The sequence below is a fragment of the Lepus europaeus genome, chromosome 4, assembly GCF_033115175.1.
Source record: "Lepus europaeus isolate LE1 chromosome 4, mLepTim1.pri, whole genome shotgun sequence".
Taxonomy (NCBI): domain Eukaryota; kingdom Metazoa; phylum Chordata; class Mammalia; order Lagomorpha; family Leporidae; genus Lepus; species Lepus europaeus.
The window spans coordinates 19,687,621-19,699,699 of record NC_084830.1 but is presented as its reverse complement, the minus strand read 5'-3'; the positions used below and the strand labels follow the sequence as shown (position 1 = coordinate 19,699,699).

Sequence of the window (12,079 nt, the reverse complement as noted above, 5' to 3'; positions counted from 1 at the left end):
TGAGGAACCAAGAGAGGTGTGCCATGGCCAGAAGGTGGAGTCTGGGTTCAGTGAACGGTGAGAAGCAGCCACATCTTCCGTAGCAGGCAAAAGCTGTGCGGAACCAGCTGTGAGTGCTGTCTGACTCTAAGGATGCTAAGCACCCCTGTATCCCTGGGGAGCTGGGGGAGGGGCGGGTTTCTCCAGAGGCAGCAGCTCACCCGGGCCCCTCTCCCCCTCGTCCAGGTGGGCCGTGGCTCTGCCTGCCACCCTCTGAGGCCCCAGTGAAACAGAGTTGGAGGAAGGAAAGCGAAACCCATGGAGAGAACCCCTGGGGACACAGGGACGCTGGGAGAGAAGAGGGAAGGACCTGCTGGGGCGCGGTACTCTGGCCAAGCGTGTTCTTCCTGAATTCTCCCAGAGGGGTGACACTGTGTCTGTAGAACCCCAAAAATGGGACTGAGAGACAGGGAACTCCCCCTACCTCGCTCAGCCAGGAGTCCTCCCTCCTCCTGCTGCTCTCTCTACTGCTCCATTTCTGCAGAAATTCCTCATTTCTGATTGGACCCACCCACACCCAGGGATTTTTAAACTGGCTCTTGAACTAACATCAGACAATTCAGAGATGGAGGAACCACCAGTCTCCCCTGCAAAAAAAAAAAAATGGGAACAACCAGGGACCCCGCTTTATATTTATTTGTGATAAATGCCACAAGTGTGAACTGGAATCCGTGCTAAGTTCTGTGCAACACCCGGCAGCACTGGACAGCACTAATGGCTCCTGATAGCACAGAGGCCAGTCGTATGGAGCACAGGGCTGCAGCTGCACCGGGGCTGGCATCCGAAAGCTCCCCCAAGTCCTGCACAGAAGCACCCCTTAAAGGAGACTCTTAGGTGGAGAGGGAGAATCTCTTCCGATCACTTTAGCTTTTAGGAATGAAGCACGTGGGTCTCTTGAAATTTGTAAACAGTCGCTGATGGCCCTATTTAAGTGGATAGCTATTTAGGAACCTGCAGTGGAGTTGCACGGCTACACATGTGAGGACGAGGATCCAGGGAGATGGAGGAGGGAACCTGGGCAAGCAGCGAAGATCTGACTTCAGGGTTGGGTCTCCTGGCTCCGCAAGGCTCAGGACAGCCTGCGACTCACCTCAGCCCCAGCGTTAGCCCCAAAGACAAGGAGTCTTTCCCAGCCTTTGAATGCTGTTGGCTGGATTGGGTCCCTTTGTCAATTATCCCGTTGAGAGGCCTGACCTAGTAAGAGGCTGAGAAAGAAATTCCTCCTTCCCTAAAACTGAGACACCATAATTGAGCGAGACATTGTCAAACGCAAGCCTTGGTGTTCGGCCAAATGAGATGCCCATTACTGCTACTAACAAGAGCTGCATTTATGGCTGTGAGCTATGTGCTTAGCATTCTTCTAAGCATGCCTGTTATGTCATGGAGAAATGACAAAAACCCTGTGAGGTAGATAGAGCTTTTTATTTTCCTCCATTTTACAAAGTGCAAAATTGAGGCTCAGAGAAAATGCAAAATTTGCCCTGAGTTCTTTAGTGGTTAGTGGAGTTGGAGGCCACTTTTCATGTGCTAGGCAGGTGCCTAACCTCAACCACCATAGCCCCCACAGCCCCTCCAGTGATGGCCCCACTATGGCCTGGGGCCCAACTGTTCCATCTTGCCTAACACTTAAAGTCCAAAATGTGTGCGCCCCACATTCTGTTGAGATTAGCTACCCAAATACCAGTAGTTGATTGAATAATGGATGAATGAAGGAAGGAATGCACAAATGAATGAAGATATTTGAATCGTCTGTTTCCCTGTCTCTCCCTCCAGACCCCTGAGGCAGGGACCATCTGCCATTCATTTCTGAAGCCCCAGTGTGGGAGTCCCAACAGGTGTTTAATGATGGTTTATTGAAATGACCTGGGCATTAACAAAGATCCCTGACTGTCCATTATCTGGGATCTGGGATTTCAGCCTTTTAGCTTCTCTTTCTGTTTCTCCACCATCGCTCTTTCACCCCAGTGACTGAGAGAGGTCAGAGGAGAAGGGCTGGGGACAGTTTGCCTCCCGTGTGTGTAAGCAGCTTGAGAGAAAGATGTGTTGGAGAGTCCGTCCTGGGTGCGTACTGAGCAGTGCTTCTCAGGGACGCCCTTTAGCCTCGCTTCTCTCGTCCCTAATGGGGAGTTCACTGCTACACTTCCAGTTACCTAACTACAGAGCGTCTTGCCCTGGGAGTTCTCACTGTGCTCTGGGAGGCTTGTAGCAAACTAGGAACCATGAAATCCAAGTCCTCTCATTTTCAGAGGAAAGATTCGGGCCCCAAAGAGGTGAAGTATACAGCCCAGAAACATCCCTAACAAGCGAGTTGGTTCACTCACTCAAGGATTTGTGGATTGCCTGCGGTATTCCAGGCTCTGGGAGGCACTGGTGCCCAGGGTGCCCTGCCCCTGTGGAGCCCAGGGTCTAATCAGAACAGTTTTCATCAAGCAAAACAAAAAGTTTGCTGCACTGACAAGTTTTTTGAAGCAAAGGTGCATGCTGCTATTAAACTGTAGACTGGAGAAGTTTGATCAGATTTAAGGTTTGGAGAAGGCAGGTGGATGATTTGAAATCCGAAGGGTTAATTAGGCCAACATGTAGGAGCTGACTGGGCAGAAAGGGGAAAGTAGCGTTGCAGGCCAAAGAAACAAAAATCCTCAAGGGCCCAGGGCTCAGAGGGGATTGGATGCATTAGCGGAACTAAGAGGTAGCCAATGTGCTTCACAGACGTGCAGGTGTTAGAAGCCAGATGCTAGGTGGACTCACATAAAATCGAATCTGCCTTTGAAATGCCTTTGTCTCACCAATGAAGACCATGTGTGGTTCTGTGTGGGTAACCCTGTGGAGAAAGTTCAAGGCCCCTCTGTGCTACTCAGGGAAGGGGCAACAGGCAAGTCAACTTGAGAAGCCTGTACATTCAGAGCTGTCTGCCCTAGTGGTAAATGGAGGAGGGGTGCCGGAACGTTCTAGAGTACCCATGTGCCTATGCAGTTTTACTTGACTTTTATTATTGAGTTTCCATACATTTCCTACTTTATTGAGTTTCCAGAGCATACTGCTGTCACAAAGAGACCGGGCAGCTTACACAACAGACCTCTGCTTTCCCAGGGTTCAAGATCAAGGTGCCGCTGGGTTGGTTTCTGCTGAGGCCGCTCTCCTTGGCTTGTAGACAGCCACTTTCTCGCTACATCCTCACCTGGTCTCTCTTTGCGTTCCCACTCCTAGAGTCTCTTTCTCTTCTTGTAAGGACACCACTCCTGTGAGATTAGGATTTCATTACTACACCCTTAATTACCCCCCTAAAGGCCCTATCGCCAAATACAGTTACCCTGGGGATTAGGGATCAAGATATGAATTTAGTGAATGCCATTGCACTAACTAGCAGAGGTGTCTGCCGTTGTCAGGACTGAATGAGATGATTGGAACAGGGAGCCAGCACCTGCTCACGTGATGCGGTCTGAACTTGCAGTCACTGCTCTCCCTGGGGAGAACTTGGCCTCCTGCTTCCTGCCTTTCCAAGTTCACTTTTTCTGTTGGGGCCTATTTTATGAGCTCCTGCCCGTGGGTGTTCATTGCCTCTCAGAGGGGTAGGAGAGGGGATCCGGAGGCTACAACAAGGGGTAACATCCGGTGCTCGCAGTAACTCTCCAAAGTTGTCATGATTTTCTGCACTTATGGCTGATCAGAAGGAGGCACAGAAAGTTAACTTGTCCCAGGTCATCCAGGTAAAAAGTGATGGAGCTGAGAGTCGAACCGTAGCCACACATAGAACCTCTTTGGGAATCTGCCTGGTGAGTTTCAGCCACAATTCCATTGGCTCGGATTCTGTTGAGCCACGCTGGATGATATTTGCTGATGGGCAGAGTGGACACACCTGCTGCCCCGTGAGCCTCCCTCCAAGCAGCCTGGGGAGACTCTCCTGGCCTCTGAGTCTCAGCAGGTTCCCCAAACGGTCGCAGGGGAAAGAGCTTTGGTTGGCTGTGCCAAAGCTGACCAAGGCCTGGGAGGGGCTGACTCAAGGCGGTGTGAAGTTTTCTTCATTCACTGGGAAACTGCTCAATACTCTTCCATGCCAGCGTTTTCCCCTTCTCAGTTCTGGTTAAAATCAGACCTTGCCCTCCACCCCAAACCGAAGAACATTTGGCTTAAATATTACAGACAGGTACCAGAGCAGACGACTGGCCGGGGATGGGCAGGGGATGGGGCAGTCGTTGCCCGGTGGTTATTCAGATCCAGAGGTGTGCTGTGGACAGTGTCCATAGTCCGCCATGAAGTGTTGCATCCCTGAAAAGGTGTCAAGACGGTGACTGAGTTAGGCTGAGTGTTGTCATCTACAGAAAAAAGAAGAGACACAAAAGGAAACTTCTGGAGGGGCTCAGTGTGTTTGGTGCCGGATTGTGGCGACGGCTGTATTCACCAGTCTAAACGCACCAAACTGTATCCGTTAGTTGCATGCAGTTTTTCGCAGACCACTTACATCTCAGTAAAACTGGGACAAAGGAAAAAAGAAAAAGCAGCCAGAGAGAAAAGACATTAGCTACAGGGGAGGGGACTACAGTTAAGCCAAAAACACATTGCCCAACAACAGCAAAACAGAAGCTAATTGAGTTTCTAGCTGACAATGGTACAAAATGCTTAGCAGATAGCAGATACTCAATATGTGAACAACGGTTATCTTCCTACACCTCCCCAAGAGAGAAAAGAAATATGAGAGTACTCCAAAAAGTTTGAAGAAAAGTGGAATTAAACAGTAAGTTTATTGTAGTGCAAAAATATCTGGAAATCCATGCATAGGTTTTTTTTAACTTTTTTTTTTATTATTACTTGAGAGGTAGAATTACAGACAGAGATAGGGAGAGACAGAAAGGTCTTCCATCTGCTGGTTCACTCCCCAGGTGGCTGCAACAGCCAGAGCTGTGCCAGACCAAAGCCAGGAGCCAGGAGCTTTCTCCAGGTCTCCCATGCAGGTGCAGCGGCCCAAGCACTTGGGCCATCTTCCACTGCTTTCCCAGGCCATAGCAGAGAGCTGGGTTGGAAGACAAGCAGCGGGGACATGAATCCCATATGGGATGCTGGCACCACAGGCAGAGGCCTTAACTTACTACACCACAGCGCCGGCCCCCATGCATAGATTTTCATAAAATGCACTTTCTTTTCTTTTTAAAGATTTATTTATGTATTTGAAAATCATTGTTACACAGAAAGAGAGGAGAGGCAGAGACAGAGACAGTTAGAGGTCTTCCATCCACTGGTTCAGATTTACACAGAAAGAGACGAGAGGCAGAGAGAGAGAAAGAGAGAGAGAGAGAGGTCTTCCATCTGCTGGTTCACTCCCCAAACAGCTGCAATGGCCGGAGCTGAGCCAGTCCGAAGCCAGGAGCCAGGAGCTGCTTCTGGGTCTCCCACATGGATGCAGGGGCCCAAGGACTTGGGCCATCTTGTACTGCTTTTCCAGGCCACAGCAGAGAGTTGGATCGGAAGTAGAGTAGCCGGGTCTCAAACTGGCACCCAAATGGGATGCCAGCGCTTCAGGCCAGTGCATTAACCCGCTGTGCCACAGCTCAGGCCCCCATAAAATGCGTTTTCCATCAGCTATTTGAAGATCCCTCTCATTAGGGAGAGAAACTAAGTCTCCCCAGAGTGTTTTTCTTTCTCCTGGAGTACAGTGTTCTCTCCCAAGGCCCCAGAGCCTTAGGGAAAAGCCTCCAAGGGAAAATTGAAAACAAGCAGAAAGCTGGCCCCAAGGGGAAAGAATTCTATTGTTGTTTTTCTTTTCAAGGTTTCCCCAAAGGGTAAAGTACCAGAGAAGCAGATTTTACTAAAGAATTTGATAGTACTTTTCAGTACACCAACATGTCCCCAAGACAGAAAGGGACAGCTTTGGGACACAGTGGCTTTGTTGTCCCGGGAGGGAACCCATTAGAGAGTAGGGACATCTAGCCATGTGTCTGGAAGAAACGTCCCTTAGGGGCCACAAGGCCTTGCAGGTCTCCAGGACTGAGCTTGGGTGCTGTGGGACCAGGTGACTGACCCCTCAGGGCCTAGGGCCTCTGCAGCATGAATGTCTGACCAGGCAGATTGAAGCCCCGTGCGTGGGGGGGGGGGGGGGGCTGTGAAGTCCACGCCCAGCCGTAGTCCCTAAAAGACAAGGCCACACTGAGATGTGGACTCCACTCTGACAGCACTGTGCTCCATTCCCGTTTCTCATTCATTAATGAATGTTCGTGAGCAGACACTGCAGGGAGGGCTGGCGGGGTCAGCAGTGAACACAACACACACTGTCCGAGTCCTCGCGGGCCTGCCATCCACCGACAGTTAACTGGGCCATCTGAAGTCGGCGTGGTGACAGCCGTGCCAACAAGCTCCAGGGTGGGAATGCCTACCCAGGCGAGGTGGGAGCAGAGGCTTTCCTGAGCAAGCCCAGAGCTGGAGCCTGCAGGGCCTGGAGCTGCAGGAGCCCTGGGGCCTGGTCCCCGGGCAGCTGGCTGGCGGGCAGCTGGCCAACGGTTTTAGTAGGGGAGCGTGATATGTCACACCGTGGTGTGGGAGCACAGCCCTGGCCGAGCTTCCAGGACCGGTGCCCAGGAGCCTGGGATGGAAACACATTCAGGGCCGAATGTCCACTGCTGGGGGTGAAGAGAAGGGGGGGGGGGGGGGAGACGACGGTCGGGGCATGTCTGTCCTGTACTGCTTCCTCCTGTGTGAACACAAGTAGAGCCAGGAGCGCCAGCTGCATGGGCAGGGACCTGCGGGACCCACTTATTGTCCAAGAGACAAGACTAAACGTACCCACGGATCCCCTTCTTCACTTCAGCTCCAACTCGACCGGCCCCTGGGCTGGGGCCACGAGCAGACACCCTGGGAGAGGGATCAGGCCCCTGCCTTCTGGCTCTTGCATCTTCCCAGCCTCACAGCCTGGGCCTGCCCACTGCCACATGTCCTGGGAAAGGTCAAAGGGAAATTAAAGCCCAAGTGGGCCTGAGCGTGCTTCCAGGGCCCAGAGCCATCCACACACATCTGGGGCCTCTGCAAGAGCCAAGGGGAAAAACTTGGCTTTCTCTCTCCCTTTTCTCCAGGTCATCCTTTTGGCCTTGCAATCTCTCTCTCTCTCTCTCTCTCTCTCTCTCTGTGTGTGTGTGTGTGTGTGTGTTTTAAGCATCTTGTTTGGGAATTTTTTTAAATTATTACTACATATAGTTAGAGGATTATGCAAGTTTGCGTCCTTAAAAAAATTGCACAAGGAACCATAAAAACACTGCTGGCGAGAAACTACCTTAACGTCAAGGTGCATCTAAAAGGCAAGCACTTGTCTGTCCCTTGAAGAGGCACCATTCAGTTTCATGCATGAGAGAAAGAGGGGAAAAAATGGGTCCACTCATTCACGCAGGTAACTTGCTACACCGAAGGCCCTGTCTTATACCCAGCCTTCCTTGGGAAAAACAAAGCAGTATTCCTGAGCCCCTGGCTTGTGGAGGATTTGTGTGCCTGGCACGCCTGGCAGTCCTGTATGACAGAGGGAGGCTCAAGGGTGGGCATTGTGGTGCAGCAGGTTTTAACCACCACTGGAGATGCTGCATCCCACATCGGAGCGCTGGTTCAAATCCTGACTGCTCCACTTCTGACCCAGCTTCCTGCTGTTGCACCTGGGAGGCAGCAGATGATGGCTCAGGTGCTCAGGTCCTTGCCCCCACATCTGGGAAACCCAGATGGAGCTCCTGGTTCCTGGCTTCAGCCTGGACTAGCCCTGGCTGTAGTGGGCATTTGGGGAGTGAACCAGTGGATGGAAGATCTCTTTCTTTCACTCGCTCTCTCTCACTCTGCCTTTCAAGCAGATAAAAAATAAACTTTTTTTTTTAAAGGAAACAATATGAGTTCATATCAAAGGAAAGGCAGTGAGGCCCAGGGCAGTTACAGAACTGACCTAGGCACATACCCAGGAAGCCGTGGACGCTGAGTTCTGCTTTCCCATGGCTCCACTGTGCTGCACAGGAGGAGACATGGGGTGATCTGCCCACCCTGGGTCTGGATTCCTGGCCTGGAGAGCCTTCAGGGGGGATCCAGCGGGCAGCAGCCTCCCTCCCCGAGGCAGTAAAGGAGCCCACTTGCTGAGGATGACCCTGTCCCTTTGAGGGGAGGGGGAGGAGGCTGGCTGTGCCCAGCCAGGGGATGTGGGATGCTTGTCTGGGAACAGCAATGAGGATGGGGTCTGACCGGGGCGCCCCAGCCTTTGAAGCAGATGCACGCTTTCCCATCACCAGGGGGCCCCATGCATGACCCAGACCACAGGGTCTGAAGCTGGACTGGCCAAGGTGGACTCTGGGACCCAGCACTTTCCAGTCCCTTGCTCTAAACGCAGCCTTAGTCTCTCCAAGCCCTCCATTCTGTCACTGACAAGCGGGCCCGGTAGCCACCTGCCTGCCAGGTTGCAGTGAGGGGTGAAAGAGCTGGGCCATGTTAAGAAGAGCTAAAGCCTGACGCGTGTCAACTGTGGGAGAAGCTCAAGTGTGGGAGCAGCATTAGCTGCTGTCGCTGTCATGATCCTGATGATCATGGCTGGCTTGTTTTGTTTTGTTTTTATTGTGCCCCTGAGCAGTCATGTGGCTGGGGAGACGGTTTTCTCTCCCCAAGCCTCCGGTCCATTTGTGCCAGAAGTGATATGGGCAGCATCGGCTCGAAGGACACCTGTTGCTCTGAGGGCTGATGACTTTGGGTCACTCCAAGGACACTCCTGAAATGTGCATGCACCCCCAGGATTCTCCTGTACGTGTTCACCCCAGCACCCAGTCTTACTCCCAGGAATGTGGGTGTGTTTACCATGCAGCCACTATGAGCCAATGACGATCGATCGATCGGCTGCTGCCTGCAGCTGAGAAGTCTCTTCCTGCTCTTGGTCTCCTGCACACAGAACACTTCCCGGGGCTTTCTCGGCCCCTGAAGTGGCCAACAGCCTTGCCAGGAGGGCAGCCAAGAGCCAGGGACTTCGGGAAGTGATGTTGTCCATCACTTCCAGCCTGTCATGGAGTCTAGCTGTGTCCTGAGCCCTGAACCTCCCACTGGGAGTCCCTTCTCAGGGTCCCTAGAACCTGGCAGCCGACAACAGAAGGGGTCATGGAGATCTAGTTTTCCCAGTGCTTCCAGAAGGCACCGCAAGCTGGGCGGATCAAACAACAGGAATTTGATCTTGCAGCTCAGGAGATGAAGTCTGGCATGGGCCAGGTTGGTTCCTTCTGGGGGCTGTGGGGAGTGTCTGCTCCATGCCTGGCTCCTGGCTCCTGGTGATCTGTGGGCCATCCTTGGCCTCCCTTGGCTTACAGGAGCGTCACCCTGATCCCTGGCCCCGTCTTCATGTTCTCTGTGCCTGTGTCTGTCTTCGTGTCTAATTTTCCTGTTTAGACCAGTGGCAGTATCCATCTGTAAAGGTATTTCCAAGTAGGGTTAGGACTTGAGGATGTACTTTGGAGGGAGACACCATTCAACCCACAACAAGGTCCTTGGGCTACTTCTCTTACTCCCAAGTACGTAAGAATTAACCTTTTTCCCTATACCAGCTCGTAATAGGTACTGCGGGCTAGGAGCAGCCTCTACGGACTGCCTGGGCTTGAATCCCGGCTCTGCCACCTATTGACTGTGTGACCTTGGGTAAATTAATTGGCCTCTCTCTGTTCAGTGTCCTTGCCTGTACAATGAGAATAATAGTAACAATAATTCTACATCTCTTAGAGTTGATGTAGGCATTAAATTTTACTATGTGTGACCTATGTATGTATTAAGAGTCAGTGTTAAAAAAAAATATTTAATTCTTACCTACTTGGAAGTAATGGAAGTAGTCCAAAGACCTTGTTGGAAAGGTTCTATAAGAAGCAATGCAAGCATCCCGACTGCTTCCCCGGTGCCAGGCACTATTCCAGGTGCTGGGGTCGGCTCATTTAGTCATCACAGCCACCAGAAATGATGGGTGCTGGCATAGTCCCCATTTTACAGGGTGAGAGCTAAGCCCTAGAGAAACAGTCACACAGGAAAGGTCCCACAGCCGCTAAATGGAAAGCCGGGGCCTCGATCCAGGTTTGTCCCACTCCAGGGCCTTTTAGGAGCCGCTGTGACAGGCTGCCTCTCTAGGAAAGAGAAAAGGGTCTTGTGATGCTGAAAAGAATGCCAGGCCCCCACTTCCGCTTGCCCAGAAATGCCGGCATCCCGTTTGTAAAAGCCTGATTGCGGAGCCGGTTCCCCTAATGTCAGACTGCGCTCAGCAAATACACTCCTGTCCAGGACAGGCCCCACACTGGAAGGCCATCTGTCTCTCCTCCGAGCCCAGCAGGGTGGCTTTGCAAGGACTCCCCGGCCCCGCCAGCCTTCACCCCTCGGGGTAGCTAGGAAGAGGCAGACCTGACCCCTCCCACTCTCTCCCTGACAGCTCTTCTCTGCTTTCATGTCGTCCTTCCAGGACATGTCGGAACTGCCCCACTGGTGACTCTGTGAAGAGAGAAGTCCCCTCCCAGCCAGGGGCCACCCTCGCCGGGGACTCCAAGTGAGCTGAGTGCCTGGAGGTGCGGGAACCCAGCTCTGCTGCAGGCACCTCCCAGAGGCCCCGTGGGAACTGTTCATAGTGCCAAAGTCCTACTACTGCATTTTCAATGGGTCCCTGGACAGCGTCGCTCCCCTGCCCAGCCCCCACCTCTTGCTCTACTGGAACCGATTTGTACAATGTGGGAATTTTGTTACCTTTTTAATCGAGGGCAACTTCCTTTTCCAGCACTACCTTGGAAGGTTTTTTTTTTCCAGGAGGGAGGGCTAACCACCAAGCTTTTCTCTTTTTCTTTTGTATTTTTATGTTACTAATACGGGGGAGGGAGTATTAGTATTAGTGCCATTGTATCTACTGGATTGTAAGTAGGGAGAATCTATTTTTAAAGGTAGCTTGAAACTTGGGAGATTTCTCAGTGGGAAGGGCTGAGGTTCAGGCCTCTGGCTCACCAGGAGACGGTTTACAAATGGCGGATCTTCCAGATCAGACCCATTTCCAGTTCTCCCGCTGGCCACCTCGGTGCCCTTGCCTTAGCCCCGTGCCGGGCTCTCTGCACTGCCAGGAGCTGGGTCCCACTGCCCGACTGCTTGGCCTCGCATTGCCAGCCCCAGCCAGCACCAGGAGAACTGGGGAGCAGGGGCCAGTCCCCCTCAGAGCTTCTGTTTAAATACCAGCCTAACGGGCTCCCGCATTTGTTAGCATTACCATAGCTGTTATGAGGTTAAAACAAACAACGAAAACATCTTCCTATCTAGATGGTACAAAGATGAACAACTTCAGTTTTCGTTTCTCTTCTTAACTGCCTTTCTCGGTGTGGTATTTGATGAGATTTCAGCTTGAAGCCTCACCATGAACTGATTTGTTTGTGTGTTTGTTTCTGGGCCGATTTTAGATACCTGAGTGCACTTTTTTTTCCCCAGTTTAGTCCTAACTTTTAAAGAAGGTGTAAATGTTGCAATATGAATTATGTCTGCAATCCTTCCTGTGCCCCACTGCCCCCCATTTGAGTACACTGCACAAATAAAATAATAGGGAGTTTGAATAAAACCAATTTTTCTAACTTGTTGCTCATTTGTTGTAACTCAATAAAGCAAAGACTAAACGTTTTTATAACCTGCTCCTCGGCTCCTCGTTCTTCCTGGCTGGCTGGCTCCCGAGGGTTTGGCCTGAGATCTGCTCGGCCACCTCCTGTTCCAACCTGTGGCCACCATTCTTGTTTTCCATCCTTGGGGGGATCCGGCCTTGTCAGCTGGACTTCAACGCAGGCTGCTGCCACAGGGAGCTGCAGCCCCTCTCTGACACCAAGAGGGAACGTCCAGGCCCCTTCTCCAGGGTCTTCACACTAGACGATCCTTAAACACTGTGCAGAAGAACGTGGGAGCAGGTGTGAGAAGACCCTTGATGGCCTGGCTCGCGCTCTGCAACATCAGGTAAGTGACCCCCGCTGGCTGCTGGTGACCGTAACTGGGATACTCCCATTTCTCTAAGGTGTTGTTTATTCTCACTTTATTTGAAAGGCAGAGAGACAGACAGAAT

General features: G+C 51.9%; 1 protein-coding gene across 1 annotated transcript in view; it reads left to right on the top strand.

Annotated features, from left to right (window-relative positions):
* The window catches only part of ZHX2 (zinc fingers and homeoboxes 2), a 152,977-nt gene extending 141,323 nt beyond the window's left edge, over positions 1-11,654 (top strand). The window contains exon 4 of the mRNA XM_062188047.1: positions 10,463-11,654. The gene's annotated coding sequence lies outside the window, so the exon portion shown is untranslated. The remainder of the gene's footprint in view (positions 1-10,462) is intronic.
* Positions 11,655-12,079: the final 425 nt, after the last annotated feature.